The following is a 21,957-nucleotide window of genomic DNA, read 5'->3' as shown; positions in this document are numbered from 1 at the left end:
TGCCTGGAGAAGAGGATTCCCCAAGCCTTATGCAACAGCCAGTGACAAAGAGACAAGGCTTGAGAAAGATCAAAATCATGGCAGCCAATGAGGAGGATCTTAGAGTCACAGGTTAAAAGAAGTAGGTAGGGTGGAAAGGATACATTACTCTAGATCCTTTCTCTTCCCTTAACATATTCTTAGCATGCACAGTGAGGGGTTGGCAACATCTATCTATCTATCTATCTATCTATCTATCTATCTATCATCACATGGAGAGATTCCAGTACTGTCTTCCCCCCCTACGAGGAGTCCTCCCAAATTTGAACTGGAGGTAGACAGCAGAAGTTAGTGGCCCAAGGCTGGGCAAGGATGCTGGAGAAGGGCTGGTGAGGGGAGCAGGGGTGCACTTGGGGAGAAGCAGCCCGAGAGCCCAGGCTGGCCTAGCACCCGCACAGTCAAGTGTAAGTCCTGCATATTTCTACTAAGAGGCCCCCTCTCTAGTGTCTGTTTCTAGTGCCATTGCAGGCACGGTGCTCCCTGGAGGCTGATACCAGAGAGTGTAGGTCTGCTTGCTGAGGATGGAGACAGGTGTAGGAGATGAGAAAGCCAAGTAGGAATTCTGGATACCTGTGTGGCAGTGGAGGCATCTTTCCACATTACAGGGTAAAATTAGGGGCAAAACAATGTTGAATGACCATATGAACAGCAGAGACCTTCATGTGTCACAACCTTCTCAGACCATCTGTGACCTTGAGGCCTGGGGGCAGATTCCAAGAATAAGAACTAAGCTAAGGGTCCGTCTGCCTACTCCCCGTAGGGAGCTCCACGCAGGGCAGCAGGGCCACAGTAGCCTTGGTGCCGTGCATCGCTCTGAAGAGGACTCTAAAACACATGGGAAGGAGCTGCACAGAGTGCTAGTGATTACCATGGAATCTGAGGACACCAGACTGAAGAGAACCTTCCGTGCATAGTGAGAAGGCCAGCCCATCTACCTGTATTCAGCTGTACATGTGATTGGGGAGCCCGTGTCAGTGAAAGCATAGGGAGGAACTCAGGACAAGACCTGCTGCATTTACCCAAGAGATTATTGCTGACCAGGTTAGAAGCAGCAGCCAGGGTCCATCTCAAGTCCAGAAGTGAGTGGAAAGGGACAGCTCGGTCCCACAGCTCCGGTGCAGCCTCCATAGCATCCCAGCTACTGTTCAGCCACACTGAGAGAGATCCCTAGGCCTTTCTTCACAGATCACCCCAGCTCTAGTCTCTGGCTGTTCACATCGCTGTCAAACGCGAGTCATTTGATCAGTCTTTCCTCTTGTTGGAAACATACACACACAGAGATAATGTGCTTCTGCACATTGGATGCTGGTGAGGTTTGCTCAAAATGGAGAGGATTTGCATTCCAAACAAGGTAGTTTCCTATTTTGTGTGAGTCACCCTTCTAGAAGGCAAGATGTCCCTCCAAATCAGTTTTCTCTTGTCTCCACCCTCATATGAAACATTAACCACCCACTCTACTGCTTCCTAGGAGCTATGAGAAGCCAGCATGGACCTTGTCCTCCACTTTGCCCCAGGGCACCCAGCCATATGTAAGGTGATGCTCTCTATTGAGAAGATCCAAGGTGAGGTCTGAAGTGCTTGCCTGGTGAATCTGGAGAAGGAGCTGGTAACAAGTAGTGCAGGAGGCAGGGAAATGTTCATGGGAAAACAGAAGAGATCCTCTGATGTGAGCCTGTGGGTTTCCCCTGGGCTGCCCATGTTGCTTTTCCACATTCCTAGCAAGGAGAAAGACCCTCAAATGTGGTTAAAGCAAAACTTAATATCTCCCCCTCTTGACCTTACCGTAATGCAAACTATTTGGCTAATTTGATCAGTTTTCCCACAAAGCTGGTGCCTGGCGTGCACATGCCCTTGACTCTTCTGCCTCTGCTGCTGATGCTGCTTCATTGTTATATATATTGCAGGCCGGGAAATGTCAGCTGCTTCTTTTGCCAATCTCTATTGCAGGCTGGGAAATGTCAGCTGCTTCTTCTGCCAATCCCTATTGCAGGCTGGGAAATGTCAGCTGCTTCTTCTGCCAATCCGTGAAACTTCCAAAGCTCCATGCTGCAAAAACTGCAGAAAACCACCAGGAACGTCACTCAACATGGACCATAGCCTGAGGCCAGCCTCACCTGCAGGGACCTAGGAATGGCATACAGCTAATACTTTCTGGTGGAGGCCATGAGGAAAGGGGTGGCCAGTTACAGGAGGGCTAGTACACACTGGATCCTTGATACAGGTCTCCTTGACTTAAATGGTACCTGCTGAGTGGACAGAGAAGTAGGCCAGAACCAAATCACAAGTGGATGGACTGACAAGAAGAAGACATGAAAATCATGTTCTGATCCCAGAACACACAGCACCTAACCCTGAAACCTTGTTGAAGAAAACACTGACTGAGGAAGCTTGGAGAACTTCCTCTCGGAGGGCAATTCCTCTCTGTCGTGCCAGCTTTCAAGTGATGAGAGCACAGTGCTTCTCAAATCCCGTCCAGCCACCACCTCCACTGCTGTGTCATAGGGTAAGGAGAGACTGCTAGTGTCACTGTCCCCTTGGAAACCATTTTCCCAGTGAGAAAACTCAGGAAAGGCTGCCCTCTGCAACATACCGACATACCAAACTCCGACAGTCACGTGGGTGGCCCTTTATATTGGCACCACACACAGCAGTGACATCAACCAACACCTGCACAACTGAACCACTATCAGCGTTTGAAAGAGGAGTGGCCTCTGTTTTTTGCATTGGGTGGCTGTGTGAAGCATCCAGGATGAGCACAGAGAGCTGGGGGCACCATGCTGAGCCTGCACACGTTTTACCAGGAGTGTCTCATGCAGGAACATCTGCAAAATATCTGTGTCTGCAATGCAAAGATTTTTTTCCCAAAATAAATGTTATTGTGTACCTCAGCCACCGAATGCCACAATTTCATGACACATCATCTCGTCATCACTTCTGCAGGTGGTGACAAGCTCAGTAATTCACAATGATCCAGCATCGTCCTTGTATACAGTCGGTCGTGACTTCTTCCTGCTACAAGCTGGCTCATTTCCATCCTTAGACGAACATCTTCCTATCAGTTGAGCGTCTAGTTTTAGGCTCTTCTATACAATCTCCCTCTCTTGGTACTGGTACTGGTACTGGTGACAGGTTTTTACCTCTTGCATTTTTAAGCCTAATGCCTACAATTCCTCTTCCTACACATGTGGGTGTCTTGCGTAGGCATTTCATGGGTTAGGCATGGGTTAGGGTTAGGGTTAGGGTTAGGGTTAGGGTTAGGGTTAGGGTTAGGGTTAGGATTAGGGTTAGGGTTAGGGTTACCCAGGGTAACCCTTATCTTAAACATCGGTGTTGTATGCTTCATAAACACTCCCTGTGACTAGAGGTTTTCTCTGCTTTCTTATGTGTTTGATTATGCACACCTGTTGCCTTCCGTACATTAAAGAGTTGATGACTTAAAGATGTTCCCATGAACAAAGACTTTGATTCCAAGGCACTTTCTTGAAGTGTCTGTCTCGCCCCCAGTTCATGTGGCCCCCTATGGAACAGGAGGCAGGGCCTCTGTTGTGCACATCCTCCAGAGTGATCTAAGCAAGGGATGGTGCTTTTAATCAGGGGCCACTTAATGCACTCTGGGTAGGAGAGTGCAGTGTGGGGTTGGTGAGATGGAATGTTGATTCCTAAAGGGACAGTGTTTTAGGGGTCTTGGGTGAAGTGTGTTCATCAAGGGATAGTATGGCATTCCTTCCATGGGATGGACAAATTAATTGTATGTCTTAGACATAAAGTCTAGACAGAAAAATTGAAAGCTGCAGGCAGAGAGAGGTGGGTGACTGCCCGCCATCTAATGTCGTATCACCATCTGATACAACAACAAACTGAAACTTTATTTGAACAGACAAACAGTCCCTGCTAGGGTCAGGAGAGGGGCCCTGGGCAGAAGTAGGAGCACTGTCCCTCCCATCAGATCTTTTATGTGCTCTAGAGGGCCTGTGTTCCTGCTGCATGTGACAATGGCCCCAGGGTACTGAACCTTCCCTAGAGGGAAGTAGTTAGGGCTCCCAGGATACTACTACGTCTGCATGTCGTGAGTGAATTATTGGTGTGGCTCCCACAACCCGAGGCCTGAAGTAATGTCCTTATGTAGTTGGCACACAGCATACTAGACCTAACTTGGGGGGGGGGGCAGTGTGTGGGCCACCTGGGTACTGGCCTAAAACAGCCATAGATATAATAGTGTCAGATAGGCACTAATCTGCCTTGGGTACAGCCTAAGATCCAGTTCCCAGCACTGTGCCTTCCCAGAGGTCAGTAAGTGGGCAGGACCTGAATCCTTTCCCCAAATGGAGGTACAATGTGGTAGCTTCTAGCTATTATTTGTTCCTGGAAGGTGCCATTTCTATGCCCGCCTGGGTGATGGCCTGTCCTGTGGAAGCCTACAGTTTCAACGCTGGGTGCTGCTCTTGCCTTGAGGAACAGTGTGTGGCTGCCTGGGTATCAGCAGTGCCTCATAATGTAGATGGCCTGGGTCATGTGGACACTGCCCTCTCAGAGGTCAATGTTTGTATGGCCACCTGGCTACTGAGCTTATTGCTAAGTGGTCAGGAGCTGGTCCTGGAATCTACTTGACCTATTCTGTGGACAGTGTGTGGCCTCCACCCCATAGGTATTGGTCCTACTCGGCAGGGGAGTGTGTGAGCAGAGCACTAAGGACCTTCCCTGAGGTCCAGTACGTGTTCAACCTTTAGGATACTAAGCAGCTGTGTGTGTGTGGAATTTGCTCAGCTTCTAGGGGTTGGGTCTGTCCTATGGTCTGGAATTCCTTAGTGTCTTCCTGTATCCTAGGCCTGCCCTACTAGCAGCATGCTGGGAAACTCTGGGTCCAGAGACTGCCCTGAGTCCAGCAAGTTTGGGGATTCTCAGCTCTAGGTCTTGCCTAAAGTCAGCAGGTGATGAGACTCTGGTCACTGGGCTTGGTCTTGGGGCGGTGTGCAAGGGAGCCCCTTGGGTCCTAGAGACCAGACTGTATGAGGGGGAGTATAAATCTTCACTTGATATTTGGCCTCATGGAAAACAGTGTGGGAAGGTCCAGCCAAATGTGCACAGTGTCACCCCTACGTAGATGGACTTGAATTGTATAACCAAGTAGCAGAAGGCTATCAATGACTACCTAGTGAGAACATGCCTAAAAAAAATGTTTAATTACTTGTAGTATGACAAAAAGGCCAACAAACATATTCCCTATTTTCTAGCATGAAAAGTCTGACACAATGGCTAGAGGGTGATACTGATATTGTTTTATAGAAACAATTGCAGTTTAACTCCTCACAGCACTGGCTATTTCAATACACATAGTTGTCTCAGGAAGGAAAATTATGTAAAATTTACTACCTCAACACAGTGAATTCTACTTAAATATGACCCCATATAAATAACTCAAGATAGAGACACACAACTTCTTTTAAGTTCAAAGGGTCTTCTGATCTAACCAAAGATATTCTGATTAATTGTCCACCAATTGTCTGTCTATGGTACCTATTATTCAAACTGTCCTATTAATTCTACCCTGGTATACGTTGTATTCCAGCCCTCTAGGCTCCCTGTTCTCAGCATGACAATGTTATAACTGCCGTGGAATCACCTTACTGAAGCCGCTGGTTTTCTAGTCTCCTGACTTAGTGTCCTGCAGCTGAATGTGTCCAGTTTTCTGCGTGCAGGCCCATCCAATGGTAACAGCTATAGCTCAGGAAGAATGTTGTTTAGTGTGTGTGCCTGATGCAACAGCATGAACAAGTGCAGCCTCAGGTGGATGGGGAGCAAGAGGATCCCTGACGTGATGCAATGCATTTCTTCAGGAAGAGACATTAAAGATGTCACTTTCTGCTTCCCTTGGGAGGATGTACAGCAAAATGCCATGTCAGAGTGAGAAAGAGCCCTCCAATTGTTGACTCTGCACACATCTTGACCTTGACTTTCCAACCACTCAGGTACAAGGAATCAATTTCTGTTGTTTATTCCCCAATCTAAGGCATTTCCTTGCATAAATTGGAGATATTGGGACTGGTAAAATGGTCTGGGCCTCTCTAGTTTATGTTAGCTTCACACAAGCTAGAATTAACTGTAAGGAGGGAACATCAGTTGAGAAAATGGCTCCGGAAGATGTGGCTGCAAGTCATCTTCTAAATTATTTAGGGAGGAGGGCCCAGGCCATTGTGGGCGGTACTAGAAAGTAGGTGAACACGCCAGTAGGCAGCACCCCTCCATGTTCTGTTCATCAGCTCCCGCCCCAGATTCCTGCCCTGTTTGAGTTTCTCTTCTGACTTCCTTCGAGGATGAACAGTGATGTGGAAGTGTGTGTCAAGGAAATTCTTTCCTACCTAGCTCACTTTTTTGGACCTGCTGTTTCATCAGAGCAATAGAAACCATAACTAGAACACAGCCCTGTCTCCCACGTCTATGGAAAGAAAGCTTCTGCTCTTTGTGGGATTCTAGACTCTCAGGTCCTAGTCATTTCCATCAGGTCAACCCACTGTCTTCTGGGACCCTGGAGTTCTGGTGAGAATGATAATGTGGAAAGCTGGAGGGGTGGCTCAGTAGCCAGGGGTACCTGTCGTGTTTGTGAAGGACCAGAAATTGATCCCACAGGAAGCACCTATGTTTGCTGATTCCTATGGCCTTTCCTCTAGCTTCAGAAGATCCAATTATCTTTTCTGTCCTGCAAGGGCACACATTTGTACACACACACACACACACACACACACACACACACAAACATTATTCTATTGACAGTGTCCTTTGTCTTGCTGAAGCGTTTCAGTTTCATCAAGTCCCATTTATTAATTGTTGATCTTAGAGCCTGGGCTGTTGGTGTTCTGCTCAGGAAGTTGTCTCCTGTGCCAGTGAGTTCAAGGCTCTTCCTCACTCTTTCTTCTAGCGGATTTACTAGTGTGTCTTTCTTTATGTTTAAATCTTTAATTCACTTGGACTTTGTGCAGGGTGATAGATGTGGATCTATTTGCATTTTTCTATATGTAGCCATTTAGTTAGACCAGCACCATTTGTTGAAGATGCTATTTTTTTCCATTGTATGGATTTGGCTTCTTTTTTTGAAGATCAAGTATCTGTAGCTGTGTGGGTTTATTTCTGAGTCCTCAGTTTGATTTCACTGATCCACCAGCCTGTTTCTATGCCACTGCCATGCAGTATTTACTACTGTTGCTCTATAGTCCAGTTTGAGATCACAGATGGAGATACCTCCAGAAGATCTTTTATTGTACATGATTGTCTTTACTATTAATGCTATTTTTTCCATATGAAGTTGAGAATTGTTCTTTCAAGGTCTTCAAAGAATTGTTTTGGTATTTTGATTGGAATTGCATTGAATCCATAGTTTGCTTTTGTTAAGATGGTCATTTTTACTATGTTAATCCTCCCGATCAATGAGCTTTCACAGTCTCTGTGGAGAAGTCTGGTGTAATTCTGATAGGTTTGCCTTTATTTGTGACTTAGCCTTATTCTCTTGCAGCTTATACTATTCTTTATTTGTTCTGTACATTTGGTCTTTTGATTATGATGTGGCAGGAGGATTTTCTTTTTCTAGTACAATATATTTGGAAATCTATAGTCTTCTTATATGTTTATAGGTATCCATTTCGTTATGTTGGGGGAGTTTTCTTCTATGATTGTTCTAATAATATTTTCTAGGCTATGGAGCTTAGAGTCCTCTCCTTCTATTCCTATTATTCTTAGGTTTGGTCTTTTTAGAATGTCCCAACTTTCTTGAATTTTTTGTGTCAGAAACTTTTTGGTTTTAACATTTTCTTCAACTGACATATCAATTACTGCCACCATATCATAAATGCTCGCGGTTCTCTCTTCCATCTCTTGTATTCTGTTGGTGCTGCTTATGTCTGTAGTTCCTGTTCTGTTCCCTAGGTTCTTCAATCCAGGATTGCCTCCAATTGTGTTTCCTTTGTTGCTTCTAATTCCATTTTTAGGTCTTGAATAGTTTTGTTCATTTCTGTCTTCCATCAAGTATTTTTACTACAATTCTTTAAGGATTTATTCAATTCCTTCATCTGTTTTCATGTATTTCCTGTGTTTCTTTGAGGGATTTTTTTCCTCATTTAAGTCATCTATAAGTTTCATAACTTTAGATTTAAATTTTTTCATGCACCTCTGGTGTGATAGTAGCTGCAGGGCTTGCTTTGGTAGGAGTGCTGGTTCTGGTGGTGTCCTATAGCCTTGAGTTTTGCTGCTTCTGTCCTTCCACTGGTCTCTAGCCATCTGGTTGTCTCTGATCTTAGTAGGCCTGATGGCCCCTCTGCTGGAGTCACCCTCCATGTCCCAGGAGGGCCAGGTAGGTCAGGAGCAGGCAAAGAGAGTTTGAAGCTGAACACTGCTTCCTAGGGCACCAAACAGGAGGATGGCAGACAGTGGTGGTTGGGCCTGTACCCAGCTCACCTCTGCTGGGTTCACTGTCTGTGTCCCAGTTAAGCCAGGCAGGAAAGGATCAGGCTGAAAGAACTCCAAGCTAAAATTTGCCTGGGTGCCCCACAGGCCTCCTTGAGATGGCAGGAAATATGGGTTGTAGCCCATACCGAGGTCAGCTCTGCTGGGCTCACTATCTGCTTCCCAGCTGGCCCAGGCAGGTGAGGAGCAGGCTGAGAGAGCTCCAAGACAAAAGCTGCCGGGGTGCCCCCACCACCACCCCTCCCTCAGCCTTTCTGAGAATTTCGGACAGTTCGGGATGTGGCCAGAGCCCAACTAACCTCTGCTCCTTCCCTGTCTCTGGCTCTTTAGCTTTTTAGCAGTAGCAACAAACTGTTGACAGAAAGTTGGGCTAGTTGGCATCATTTCCCTTTTCCTTGCTGAATGATTGTCAATAGTTGAGGCATTGTTTAACCTTGCAGGGCCATACCCAGAGTTACCCCTTGAGTATGTGAGGGCCCAGTGTCAGCATAGAGGTGGATGCAATTGTTAATATGTCTTTTCTTTTGAAAGGGGTGAACAGCAGTCTTGGCATGCTTCATTAGCATTTTTATATGCCAGTTGCTTAATAATAAATAGTTTTACCTTTCCACCAACTATAAGAAAACTGACCACCTCTGAAATGTGAGCAAGAAAATCTTGATGTGGTTCATCAGGCCCGTGTCCAGTTGAGAAAGTCCTTTGTTTTTTTTTTTGTTTTTTTTTTCCAGAATCTGGTAAGTTTTGTCATGTGCCCTCACTCCCAGCACACAAGGGCACTCCTCTTAGGAACAGCAGCACATCATCTTCCCTTCCCACCATTCCTTCCCATCATCACTACAGTCCTCAGGGACAGGAGGATATAGTATTTCAGGCAGGGAGAAGACAGCCAGCAGTGCTAATTCTTGACTGGAGTCATCGTTTTTACTTTCGATTTAGCTCCACTCCTTTCTAGCTCATATATTTTTTTTCTTGGGTATCATTATTTGCCTCATACTCATGTAAAGAGTCTGTCACACCCTTTTAAAATCCTTTGGCTTGTCTCTATGTATTGTTTGTATCATGATATGGACCAATGCCCGAATCACTCTGAATTGTACTTGAGTACTTTGTCCTTGTCAATGGACTTTCACTATGTTTTCCTTAACTTGATCCCATATTCTGGATCTAGAGTGTCCTTTCCAGGAAACCAAGGTTGAGATCCTATTATTAAGCCACAACATTATTACAGCTGGGCTTTAGACCTGGCAGCACCACTCTTTTTTTAAAAATGACATATCAGTTCAATATATGGCATAGGTATTCCTACTGTTAGCCCCACGTTAATCCCTGCTTACCTCCATCTGCAGGGCTCCTCACAGCTTGTCATTCCAGTCCTGGATTTGGGCAGCACTTGTCGACTATTCAGCAGGTCTGTGTCTGTGAGACCTGAGATGTGAGGACCTGAAAGAGGGGAACAGACTCCAATCCAATGATGAAAACAACATTGCTTCAGGTTCAGTGTACGCTCATCCAGGAACATAACAAAGAGAGCAGTGATCTTAGGAAGGTTGGTTGAGTTCAGAAAAACATGGTCAGAGAAACATGGAAATAAGTGCCAGTACGCATGCACTAAATATGAATGGAGCAGCTCTTCCTCAGAACTGTCTCAGGGCAGAGCAATATAACACAACTGCCTGGCACATCCTATAGTTTATACCCAGGAAATCCTGCAACACGAGGCAGAAGCCATATCCAGATCCAGGGTGCACTGAGAACAACACTCAGCACATCCTTTCACCCTGTTGGGGTCTACAGCCGTGTTTTGTCATCAAACAATAAGAATCAAGTCTCGTATATTGAATGTAAACGTTCAACACGGGAGGCATGAAATCACGTCCAAGAACAATCTGAGGAATAAAATGCACTTGAAGTAAACGGTCCTCTGCTTTTTTTCATGGAGGCTCTCTAGCATTTCCCAAAGGCCTTGCTCACCTTGGGTCATTCTTTTGGCTGTGTTCCAACAGTCTGCCACCTACATCTTTGATGAGGGACCAGGGCAACTGCACCTCTCCAATTTCACCTTGGCCAAGGAAGCAGCATGATGACAGTGATGATGCTTTTCGAGGGTTTGCTCATCACAGCAGCCAAGAGGGACCTGACAGGAGCATAGATCAATGAGAGAAGTGATTGTGTGGTCCTGTCTTATAAGGCATGCAGCTAAGGCTGAACAGTCTGAGGATGGAGCACCCTCAGAGGGAATTCTGGTAGGACCTCTCGTTTTCATGTAGTATGTGTAGGAACCAGACCCGACTGGGCTGCCTGCCTGTCTTGCTGTTTCATGTCCTGTTTCTAGCAGCTTCCATGTCTGTGTTTATCTTGGTTAGCTAGTCATGTTTACTGGTCTGAGAACACGCCCTTCCCTTCCTCGAGACTTGTCCTCCTGTGTGCAATCACCTTTTGAGGGATTTCACCTGGGAGGAGGATTCCTGTTTTGCTGCCTATAAGAAGGCTCTTGCGAACTCTGGAAACGGGAAGAATAATAAACCGCTGCTGTGGCTGCTGCTCTCTTAGCATGAAGGACCCGATGTGTTAGTGTGTGTGTGTGTGTGTGTGTGTGTGTGTGTGTGTGTGTGTTTGTATCCACAGTCCCTCGCCCTCGACTCGGTACCTCGGTGGCACGGGCGCCACAGTATGTGATAGAGCCTTTGTGTTGGAAGTTGTGTAAGCCTTTTGATGGATAGTGAGACATGTGACAGAGAGTCTCCTGAAGGGAGCTCGCACCTAGAGAGATTCCAAGTATGAGGTGTGCTGTGGAATGCATGCTTCCTTGAGGAGTAGAGTAACTGTATGAGTTCAGAGATGGCCTGAGAACAACTGAAGCTTTGGAGCAAACGTCCTAGTTCTGGAGAGTAATCCATACACACTGGTCAAGAATATTGGCACTCTGGGACTTGTGATTTGTCTCAGAGGGCAAAAGTGTTTACCATGAAGTCTGGCAATCTTTACATCAATCCCTCAATTCCACAAAAAGGCAGAAGGAGAGGATCAACTCTGTAAAGTTGTCCCTTGTTTTCGACATGGACAACATGGGACATGTGTGTCTCTCATATCCACCACACCCAGAGATGGCCCTAAGTCCACCCTGGGAATGTCTTACAGGTTTAAATTCTCATCTAAAAGGCGGTAGGTGTACTAAAAACAACAAAGAGAGTTCGATCCACACAAGATGTCAGGGCTACTCACAGCTATAAAATTCTTGGGATCACTATGTTCCATCAGTACACACACATTACCTGAGAATCTTCATAAAAACCTTGTACACCAGCTTGTGCCTGTAAATGTGAGAGAGCTGGGGGGATACTGGTGGGTTTTCAGAAGTGATGGTGTGTGACAGGCACTCATAGCAACTGATGAAGTCTTGAGAGTGAGTGACTATTATCATGGGATTAGTGGCCCAGTACTTAGTCAGAAGCACACATCTATATCACCCTCTTGGAGGCTCAGGGAACATTGCGGAAGAGGGAATGGGAAGAGTGTAAGAGGAAGAAAGGGGTAAGATGTTGTATAGCTTTTTTTTAAAGCCAGAATTGAAATATTTCCTCCAGGACGGAAGTGGAATTCTCATCAAACTGAAGAAATAATTCCTAAATCTCAGGAAGTTCCTGAAGCTAAAAAGATTCACAAGACACCATCCCCAAGGTTATTAAGAATCAACTGCTGGAAGACAAAGGTTCTACATAGGCAGCTTTATGCAGGCGCTGTAGAGAGCTCTATTTTTGCAGCTTTATGAGTTATCACTTAGGATGCAAGGCCATTTCAGTATTGCAGTTGCTTATGAGCCATTCATGGTCTTGAAAGTAGTGCCATATTATTGTAACACATTGGTTTATGATTATGGACTTTGGTAGAATTATTACTTTGGTCTGTTATTGGTTCTCTGTCTATAGTTAGTAGACATTTGCTTGTGTTTCCCCAGGTAAGGTCACACAACACCATTTATTGCCTCATTGACCCTGTTTCTATAACAAGGCCACACCTCCTGAGGGTTCTGCAACTTCTGAAAAGGGCAACTTCTGCTGGGAACCTAGTTGTCAAACACATGAGCTGATTCTCAACATTTCACATCTAACATATAACAAGGACTTTTTCCTTACTTGAGATAATTATGATAATAATTAATCAATTATTATGTACAATAATTATATGATAATAATTATGGGGATAATGATTATGTTTCATTATGTTACCTAGACTAGTGGATGGTGAACATGTATGATGCTGCAAACTGTCCCTAATAGTCTCTAGCAACTTTTCAGATTTTATAATTTTCATCATACCACTGAAGCTACACAAGTACTTTTTCCAAACTTCAATTGAATGATAGAAAAAGTATGGCAGCAGAATAATTCGTTAACATCAATGGGTCTGACACAGAGAGAGCTTCACCATGGATTCCTAAGATCCTCTGTAAGCTTCTAACTTTTTGTTTTGTTTTTCGAGACAAGGTTTCTCTGTGTAGTCTTGGCTGTCCTGGATTCTCTTTGTAGACCAGGCTGGCCTCGAACTCACAGGGATCCACCTGCCTCTGCCTCCAGAGTGCTGGGATTAAAGGCATGCACCACCATTGCCCAGCAAGTTTCTAACTTTTAAAAATATATTTAGTTTGTTTACTTTTAATTTATTCACTTTATATCCATTTTTTAGCCCCTCTCTCATCTACTCCTGGTCCCACACTCCCCCCCCTCTCTTCCCCTCCCCCCTTCACCTAGTCTTCAGAAAGGGGGAGCGCTCTTCTCCAACCACATGACCCCAGCCTATCAAGTCTCATCAGGACTGCCTGCCTCTTCTTCCTCTGCAGCCTCACATGATTGCCCCTCAAGAGGAAAGTGATTATTGAGTGAGCAATAGGGTCCATGTCAGAGGCAGCCCCTACTCCCCATATTATGGGGCTTACATGGAGACTGTGTTACCTATCAACCACATCTAAGCAGGTGTTCTAGGTCCTGTCCATGCAAGGTCTTGACTTGGTGCATGAGTCTCTGTTTGTTTCCTCAGCCCAGATTTGTTGGCTCTGTTGTACAGTAATAAAAACTGCATGGTACTGACATAGAAACAGACTGGAGAATCAATAGAATCAAACTGAAGACCCAGAAAAAGTCCCACATGCATATGGATGTTTGATTTTTGACAAAGAAGCCAAAAGCATACAATGTAAAAAGGATAGCACCTTCAACAAATGGTGCTGGCCTAACTGGATGCCTCCTGATAGTAGAAAAATGCAAATAGACCCTTATTTATCAAACCACACAAAACTGAAGTCCAAGTGGATTAAAGACCTCAACATAAAACCAGACACACTAAATCTGTTAAGAGGAAAAAGTGGGAAAGGGCCCTAACATCATTGGCACAGGAGACAATTTCCTGAACAGAACAACAACCTGGGCTCTAAGATCAACAATTAATAAATGTGACCTCATGAAACTGAAAAGCTTCGGTAAGACAAAGGACACTGCCAACAAAAGAAAACAACAGCCTACAGATTGGGAAAAGATCTTCACCTTCACCAACTGACAAGGGGCTAATATCTAAAATATATAAATAACTTAAGAACTTAAACACCACCAAAAAAAAAAAAAAAAAAAGAACTTAAACACCACCAAACCATAGAATCCAATTTTAAAATGGGGTACAGAGCTAAACAGAGAGTTCTCAACAGAGAAATACTGAATGGTTAAGACATTAATAAAAAAAAAAGAAAGAAAGAAAGAAATGCTCAACGTCCCTAGTCATCAGGGAAATGCAAATCAAAATGACTCAAAGATTCCTCTTACACCCATCAGAATGGCAAAGAACAAAAACTCGAGTAACAGCACATGCTGGCGAGGATGTGGAGAATGGAGGCACTTCTCCATTGCTGGTGGGAGTGCAAACTTGTACAACCACTTTGGAAATTAGTCTAGCACTTTCTCAGAAAATTGGGAATAGTGCTACCTCAAGACCCAGCTATTCCACTCCTGGGTATATACATGAAAAATGCTCCACCATACAACAAGGACATTTGCTCAACTGTGTTCATAACAGACGTATTTGTAATAGCCAGAACCTGGAAACAACCTAGATGTCCCTCAATTGAAGAATGGATAAAGAAACTGTGGGATACCAACTCTCCACATGTGGGGAGAGGGCCTTACTACTGAACCTCTGACATGTACTCTGGTGCCCATGATTTGGTCATTGCCCATTGGCAAGATGGCCTAGTGGGCACACAGAGGAAGGTAATGCAGGCTGTCCTGCTGAGACCTAATAGGCTGTCAGCAGACAGTTGGGGTAGGAGGGGCTCCCATCAGAGGTCTAGGGGAGGGGAATAGGCAGGAGGAGGGAGGGTGGGAATGGGAAGATGAGAAGGAGTGGAAAAATAGGGATGTAATGTGAATAAATTATAATAAATAAAATATTCATAAAAAATAAGCACTCATAGCCTTTTCAGATCTGCAATAGAACGCTTTGCTCAGTCTTTTCGTCTAGAAATCCTTGCTGCATATAAGGTGCCCAGATGCAAGAATGACACATACAACTGAAGTCCTAGCAGAGATGCTGAGTCATTTCACCATGTTGGCTCGCAAGCAGTACATGGACAATGTAAGGAACAAGCAGGTGAAGACCATTTAGAAGAAGGGTGTCCTACGATGATTGGGATATCCACAATCTAATTACAAATCCCTCACCAGTTAGATTAATAGCAGGTGTGAGCGCTTGACCTGTTAGGCTGGCCGAGAAAGGTAAAACAGATTGTAAATTGCTGTGAACGGCAGAATACTGCCAGAAGTACAATCGGGCTTCACATGGGGTGAACATGCGGTTAGGAGAATGAGGGTGATGAGACCAGAGCACGAGAAGACACGGTAATAAGATCTGATAACTTGACCCCTTTTCACCAAACTCAAAGGAGGGGAGGAAGAGGAGTGAAACTTCTGCCAGCCTCTTCCTGGGTAGAGTGTGATCACACAGGGGAAGGATGGCCGCTGAGGTAGCAGTACACTTGCTGCCTTGGCTGGGGACTAGTTAGCTTAGTGAGATCTGAGTGACAACCAGTCGCTTTCTTTTGGTGGAGACTGTCAAACAGTGGTCACTCCTACTCTGGAAGTTTGGTAACTTCCTGCAGAGCCATGATATTAGGCAGGGGCTCTTGATGGGGTGTTTGTTGATACCCTCCTATGTGGCAGCGTCACACGAACAACATGGGAGGCATAGACTAAGTAGGTTGTGTGGACACAGGGTGTCCTGTTGTCCAGTGGCTGAAGCATTGGGGGGTTAGGATGATAAGGTCAAATGTTTGTTCCGCTGTGGGGCTGGCTAACTAGGGAGGGCAAGTGTTGCAGGGAGGCCAGTTCCAGTAAGGCTCAAGGCATCCAGGTGTAGTCCAGGTTCCGGCCTTGGCCATCGGTTAAGCACAGGGCCTCAAGGCCAGAGATGGGAGTGCACTGTAACTTCTGGCCTGGCTTCTATAGGCTCCAGATAAGGATTCCAGGAAGCAAGCAGTGTTGTGTGATGGGGCATATTTTGAGCCTGGTAGTGAGCTATCAGGATTCGGTGTCTGTCAGGCCTAAGGGCTTCTGAAGGTCAGGCCTGAGGTTTTTGAGTGTGGGTACCTGAAATCCAGGTGGGGAACCCTTAGGCTTTCATGGCTCTAACACCCAACAGGATTTGAGGACAGAAATTCTTTGACCTCCTGTTTCTTGAGAGGCTCCCTAGACTAGGAAAGAGGCTGTGGCCAAGGGATTACTTTAGTCCAGGAATTTGAGTCTATCTGAGCAATATGGTAAGACCCTGATTCAAAACCAAATAACATAGTGATACTAAACTACATTGGCAATTGTGTCATGGATGCAGGGTCATGGAGTCCATCTTGGCCTGTACCACTTACTGGAACATCTACCCCACAAAACACACACCCACACCCACACCCACCCACACCCACACCCACACACACACCCACACACACACACACACACACCACACACACACACACACACACAGAGAGAGAGAGAGAGAGAGAGAGAGAGAGAGAGGGAGAGAGAGAGAGAGAGAACACTAAATACCTTACTAAGTTCTCTCACAACATACCATAAATCACTCAGGAACATTTGGGGACCTCAGAGAATATGTGCGTTGTCCAGGTTCCACAGAAGCTGACTTCCCTGCCTGAATTCAGTAGGACCCAGCAGGACCCACCTGAAAATCTAATTACATTATTATGTCAGGCACTTTGAGTGCCCATGACTCTCCTCAGGGTGAGAGAAGCACCGCACCCGGCATCCTCGCTACAAAGGAGCGAGCCAGTTTAATGGATGCAGACACCTCCCTGGGAAGCCAGTGGAGCTCGCTCTGCTCCTGCTCCGAGCCCTTAGAGTGAGTAGTTCCCAGGGCTTCATCACACCTTCCCAGGAGGTGATTGAGGCACAGGGCTTGTTCCTAAGGGCACGGGTGTTAAAAAGCAAAGCCCCATGCCATCAAAGTTTAGGCTGGGTCTTGCCCTGGAACTAGGCAGCCATGGAGGTGAGCAGTAACACGAAGGCTCTGGACCTTCAGGGCCAGGAGGAGCTGCTGAACCAGCTGGGGGATGTAATGGTGGAGGCCAGGCTGACCACTGATAACGTGACTAAGGCCCTCACCAAGCCCTCCAAGAGCTGAGATGTCAGTAAATGCACCTCCTGTGTCAACCGGACCCAGATAGAAAACCTCAGGAAATCCAAGAAGTGCAAGGCTGGGGCTGTACCCAGGAGGACAGGAGGCGCATCCTGTGCCTCCCCCTGCACCAAGCGCAGAGCTAAAGGCAAAGCAGCAGCTGTGGAAGGAGCTGAGCGCCTGCTGTGCAAGGACACTGCCAAGGCCTGAGGTGGACACAGAATAAAACAAAGAACTGTCTAGAAAAAAGGTAGAGGTTTGAATTCCTACAAATGATTCAAAAACTCCTGTTTAGGGTCCTGCTGGGAAGCAACTCTTGGACAGCATGTGTCAAGGCAAGGTGCTCTTTAGCACGCCTTTCTGGAAGACTCTCTGTTTTTTGTTTGCTTGTTTGTTTTTTATTGTTTTTGTTTGTTTGTGCCTCTCTAGTGTTTTACTCAGTGGGTCTCTGGATCTAGAAGAAGGTGTCAGGCCTCTTGGTGGTGAAGCACGGCTTGTGCTGGCGCCACAACACACAGTGGGGCAGCAGGAACTTCATCTTGGAGTCAGAGACCTGCTTGACAGCTGGCTGGGGGCACTTGCCAGCTGCAAGCTCTTCCACCTTCAGGATCTGGATGGAAAGTGCGAGCAGCAGAAGTTAGGTCTCGGCACTCTCAGTACATGCTGTGTGTGCTGCTGCAGGACTACTAGGGAAGCCAGAGGCCAAAGTTCTCAAACACCTGCCCGCCCGCAGTCCACTATCTCCCTGGTCTACGACTTCATCTTCTTCAGCTAAGACGCTAAGTACCAGAACGCAGGACTTGGCCACGACATGGTTGGGCGCAAAGATGCGCATTCAGTACAGCGGTGGCATATGGCACTTCCAGCTGGGCAAGCAGCCCCCCCCCCCCCCCCGCCACCTTGTTCTCCTGAAGCATGCCCAATGACCTTGTGGCTGACTGTCCTGCTTCGCAGCCACCCACAAAAGCCAGATTCTCCCTTTAAACTCCAAGGATCACTCTCATAACAAACGTTTAACACTGAGTTGTTTGTTCCATTATACCATGAATTATTGACTTTCCTCCATTTTAAGTGCGCAGCCACGAGCTGGAGAGAGGGCTCAGCAATTGAGTACTTGCTGCTCTTTTAGAAGACCTGAGTTCCATTACCAGAATCTGCATCAGGAGGCTAACAACTGCCTGTAACTCCAGCTCTAGAGATGCCTGCCCTCTCCTGGCCTTCATGGGCAACTGCATGTACTGACAAGGAAACGTGTATACCTCCTGAAAATAAAACAAATCTTTCTAAAGTAAATGTATTTCTGAGGAAAGACTAAACATAATACTCTTCAGAAGGTGATGAGAATGCTCCTTCAGTTTATAACATCTGCAATATAGCTAAAAACAAACACTTTTTTGCTAAAAACAATTATTTTTACATGCAAAAATACTGTGTTGTATAAGTTAAAAGTGAAATCACTTTATAAATCTGTTTTTAGATAACTGCTTGCTCACTTTATAATGTGTACTCTTTTACTGTATAAACAAAATATATTTTATTTACAGGCATGCCAACTCAATGTTCCTTTTCCCCTTGTAAATAGTATGGAAGCCCTCAAGAGCTAACAAGTGTGTCCTCATGTCTTAGGATACTGTGTAGATTGTGTAACTTTTTAACATGAAATGGCCTTCCCACTGCAATTCTCAGCTTACTGATGATAACGGAGGAACATTTGTTTGGGTCTTGTTATACTTGACTCAAACCCTACTGCAATGTGAACGAACTGCCCTACTAAGTAGGAAGGTGTGAGGTTTTATTTGCTGTTCTTCACATTTGATTTTTTCCTGTATAGACAATATTTTATTGGCATATTTTATAGGTCTTACCGTAGCTTTTTCCATCCATGTAAGTAAAATATTTTTCTCCTAAACACACATAAACTCAGGATACAGACATGCCTTATTTCGATGCTGAGATAAGAGTTGACAGTCTAGAGACAAAAGAGCACATTACACTTTCCTAAGTGAATATTTTCTCGATTAGAAACTCATTCTCAATGCACACACAGACTCAAAAAGTCAGTCATAAGCCTCTCAATCCTATTTCCTCTGTATTAGGCTTAAAATACTTACATGTGATTTGTCTCCACTTTCACTGTTAATCTATAGTTGCTTCCACCATAGAAACCTATGGGAAAAGTACAATGCAGATGAAACAAATCCACAGCTTGAAATCATATTTTATAATATCTAAACATAAATCCATCTGCCATGACTTGTTAGCAGTCAGACTTATTACTGACGGTACCATGAACAAACTTCTACCCCTTGCTTATCATTGACCAAGAGGAAGATGCCAAAGACTTGACCCTGTTTCCTGGCAACGGAGGGATACTCTAGGGCTCTACACATTCTGCTCATGAATACCCAAAGCATTAAGCACACTTTCCCCCAACATCCTGATGTTACAAAGTTGGCCTTAGCCTGACACCTGAAAAACTGGGCTTCAGGAAGGTTCCAGCCATTCACTGATAAAGTGGTGCACACACTAAGATGTGCGCACAAACCATGTGGCTTATGCAGAACTCCTGCTTCTCTGTGAGTCTGGGACCCACTAGGCACAGGACACCAATGTCACAGATTTCCAATGACCGCTGGGCACCTATGTTAAATTACACATGTCCCATGAGACTCTGAAGGAGTCCATGTAGGCTTGGTTCTCCTTTCCTCGGACGAACCCACCATCTATTCCTCTGTAATAAATCTGACCCAGGTGTAACTGTGTGCTGAGTCCTGTATATCCTGCTAGAAAATCACCAGACCTCGTGCCACTGTGGGAAGTCCCCCAGCATGGGAACCCAGCTGATGTCTCACCGTCTGCCGGAGCTGCGCATCCTCCAGTCATTTGCTGTTTATTCCTTCATCTTCCTACAAGTCATGGGCAAAGCACATCATTCAGTGAGTTCCCCAGTGGGTGCAGAGGTTAGGAAATTGTTTCATTCTTCTCTTTGAATTATTTTGTTCAGTGTTTTTTCTTTGGTTTAGATGACAACCATGGATCAATTAGTCCTTTTTCATGAGGTAATTGTTGCAAATAACTTATTCATATGGCCTAGGACACAAATAACAGACATAGTGAGATTATAGTGTATTTTAAAGCTGCAACCACTATGCTGGCAGAATCTGAACTAGTTTAAGCTTATAGCCTCAAAACCTACATATATACATCAATAACTTGCCAATATGATGACTTCTGAGGTGGCTTCTTTCCCAACTGTCAACTGTCCAGCTACCAGCTATTCCAACCCCCTCTCAGAAGCTCCGCCTTCCACTGCCTGTCTTTCTGCCCAGCTGATTGGCTAAACAGCACTTTATTGACAACTGCTACATCCACTCAAGGCATTCCTCCACAGGTAATTCTGGAACACCTTTCAATTTATTGCTAGTGATAATACCTGTATTACTGAGTTCATTTTCTTATGGATGGTGCTTCCAAATTATAGAAGACAAGTTTAATCCCTCCCTGTAAATAAAACGTTATAAGGTTCAAAAGAAAACCCTATACCATTAAAGTAATCCAAATAAATGTTATTCTGAAGAAATTTACTTGCTGTAACTTCTTTTTGTTTTTATAATTTAGCAACTTCTCTAGGGTACATCGAGTGACTTCTGGAGGTCTATGATTATGTTTTTCATTATTTGAGTTACAGTTACTTAAAACAATGAAAATAATATCAAGTTATTTAAATCTAATAATGATAACCAAAACAATAAAAGATCCACCACTTTTCATCTAAAATATATCCTTTTATATTTTCCCATCTCATGCATGATTAAACCATATCTATAGAAGTCAGTCAGCCAGCTAGTAAGGGTTAAGATTAAAGCTGGAATTTTAATGCACCAAAAAAAGCTTATTTATTTATTTTTGGTTTTTTGAACCAGGGATTCTCTGTGTACCCTTGGCTGTCCTGGAACTCACTCTGTATAACAGGCTGGTATCTAACTCACAAGATCCACCTGCCTCTGACTCTGAAGTGCTAGGATTAAAGGCATGTGCAACCACTGCCTGGCCTGGCTCCAAATCTTATACTTTACTACATTGTTTTGTTTCCAAGTGTTGGTATGTTTACCAGAAGACATACAGAATATTGTATACATGAGAGGAAAAATATTGAAACATATTTCAGATTAAAATTATGAATGAATTATTACTATGAAGATGGTGAATCCCAAAATTAACTCCAGAGGAATTTCAATGTGAAAGAACCATTACTGGTGACAGCTGAAAACACTTTTAAGAAGTAGATGAAAGAGGCTGGAGAGATGGCTCGGTGGGGAAGAGCACTGGCTCCTCTTCCAGAGGTCCTGTGTTCAATACCCAGCAACCGCATGGTGGTTCACAACCATCGATAATTGAATCTGACACCCTCTTCTGGCATGCAGGGGTACATGCAGACAGAACACTCATATACATAAAATAAATAAATACATAAATCTTTAAATTAAAGAAAGAGAAAAAGGAATAGAGCAGAGGACAGGTTGAATATTTTACAATATTGTCTTCCAGGCAGAATGTGGTTGTGACACTGTTAAACTCACAGCAAGTATAAGGACATTCACAAGGTTGAGCACATCAGTGTTCTATCATGGAGAGAGAATCCACACTTCTTCCTGAAGATTCATAGGCAACTAAGAGTTGCTAAGGGGAAGGACGTGGGAGGCCACAACACGCCCTGAGCATGTATAGGCAGTTAATGATTTTGAGAGAGGAAAAGACGTTTCCTCAAGTGGTGCAGCCACTGGTTAAGATGCCCAAGGTTAC

General features: G+C 44.8%; 1 long non-coding RNA gene across 2 annotated transcripts; it reads right to left on the bottom strand.

The window, feature by feature from the left end:
• Positions 1-1,973: 1,973 nt before the first annotated feature.
• On the bottom strand, positions 1,974-20,456 carry LOC311604537. Of its 2 annotated transcripts, none has more exons than XR_014781551.1 (6): positions 20,372-20,456; positions 20,007-20,244; positions 19,266-19,320; positions 10,462-10,624; positions 9,825-9,930; positions 1,974-2,094 (listed from the first exon to the last, which is right to left on the bottom strand). It is a non-coding gene; the product is annotated as an uncharacterized lncRNA (long non-coding RNA). The 2 variants fall into 2 exon arrangements; XR_014781552.1 differs by having other exon boundaries at positions 20,351-20,395.
• Between the last annotated feature and the right edge of the window lie 1,501 nt (positions 20,457-21,957).

Source organism: Acomys minous (assembly GCF_964271855.1).
Source record: "Acomys minous genome assembly, chromosome: 9".
In the NCBI taxonomy this organism is placed as follows: domain Eukaryota; kingdom Metazoa; phylum Chordata; class Mammalia; order Rodentia; family Muridae; genus Acomys; species Acomys minous.
This window is presented reverse-complemented; position numbering and strand designations above follow the sequence as displayed.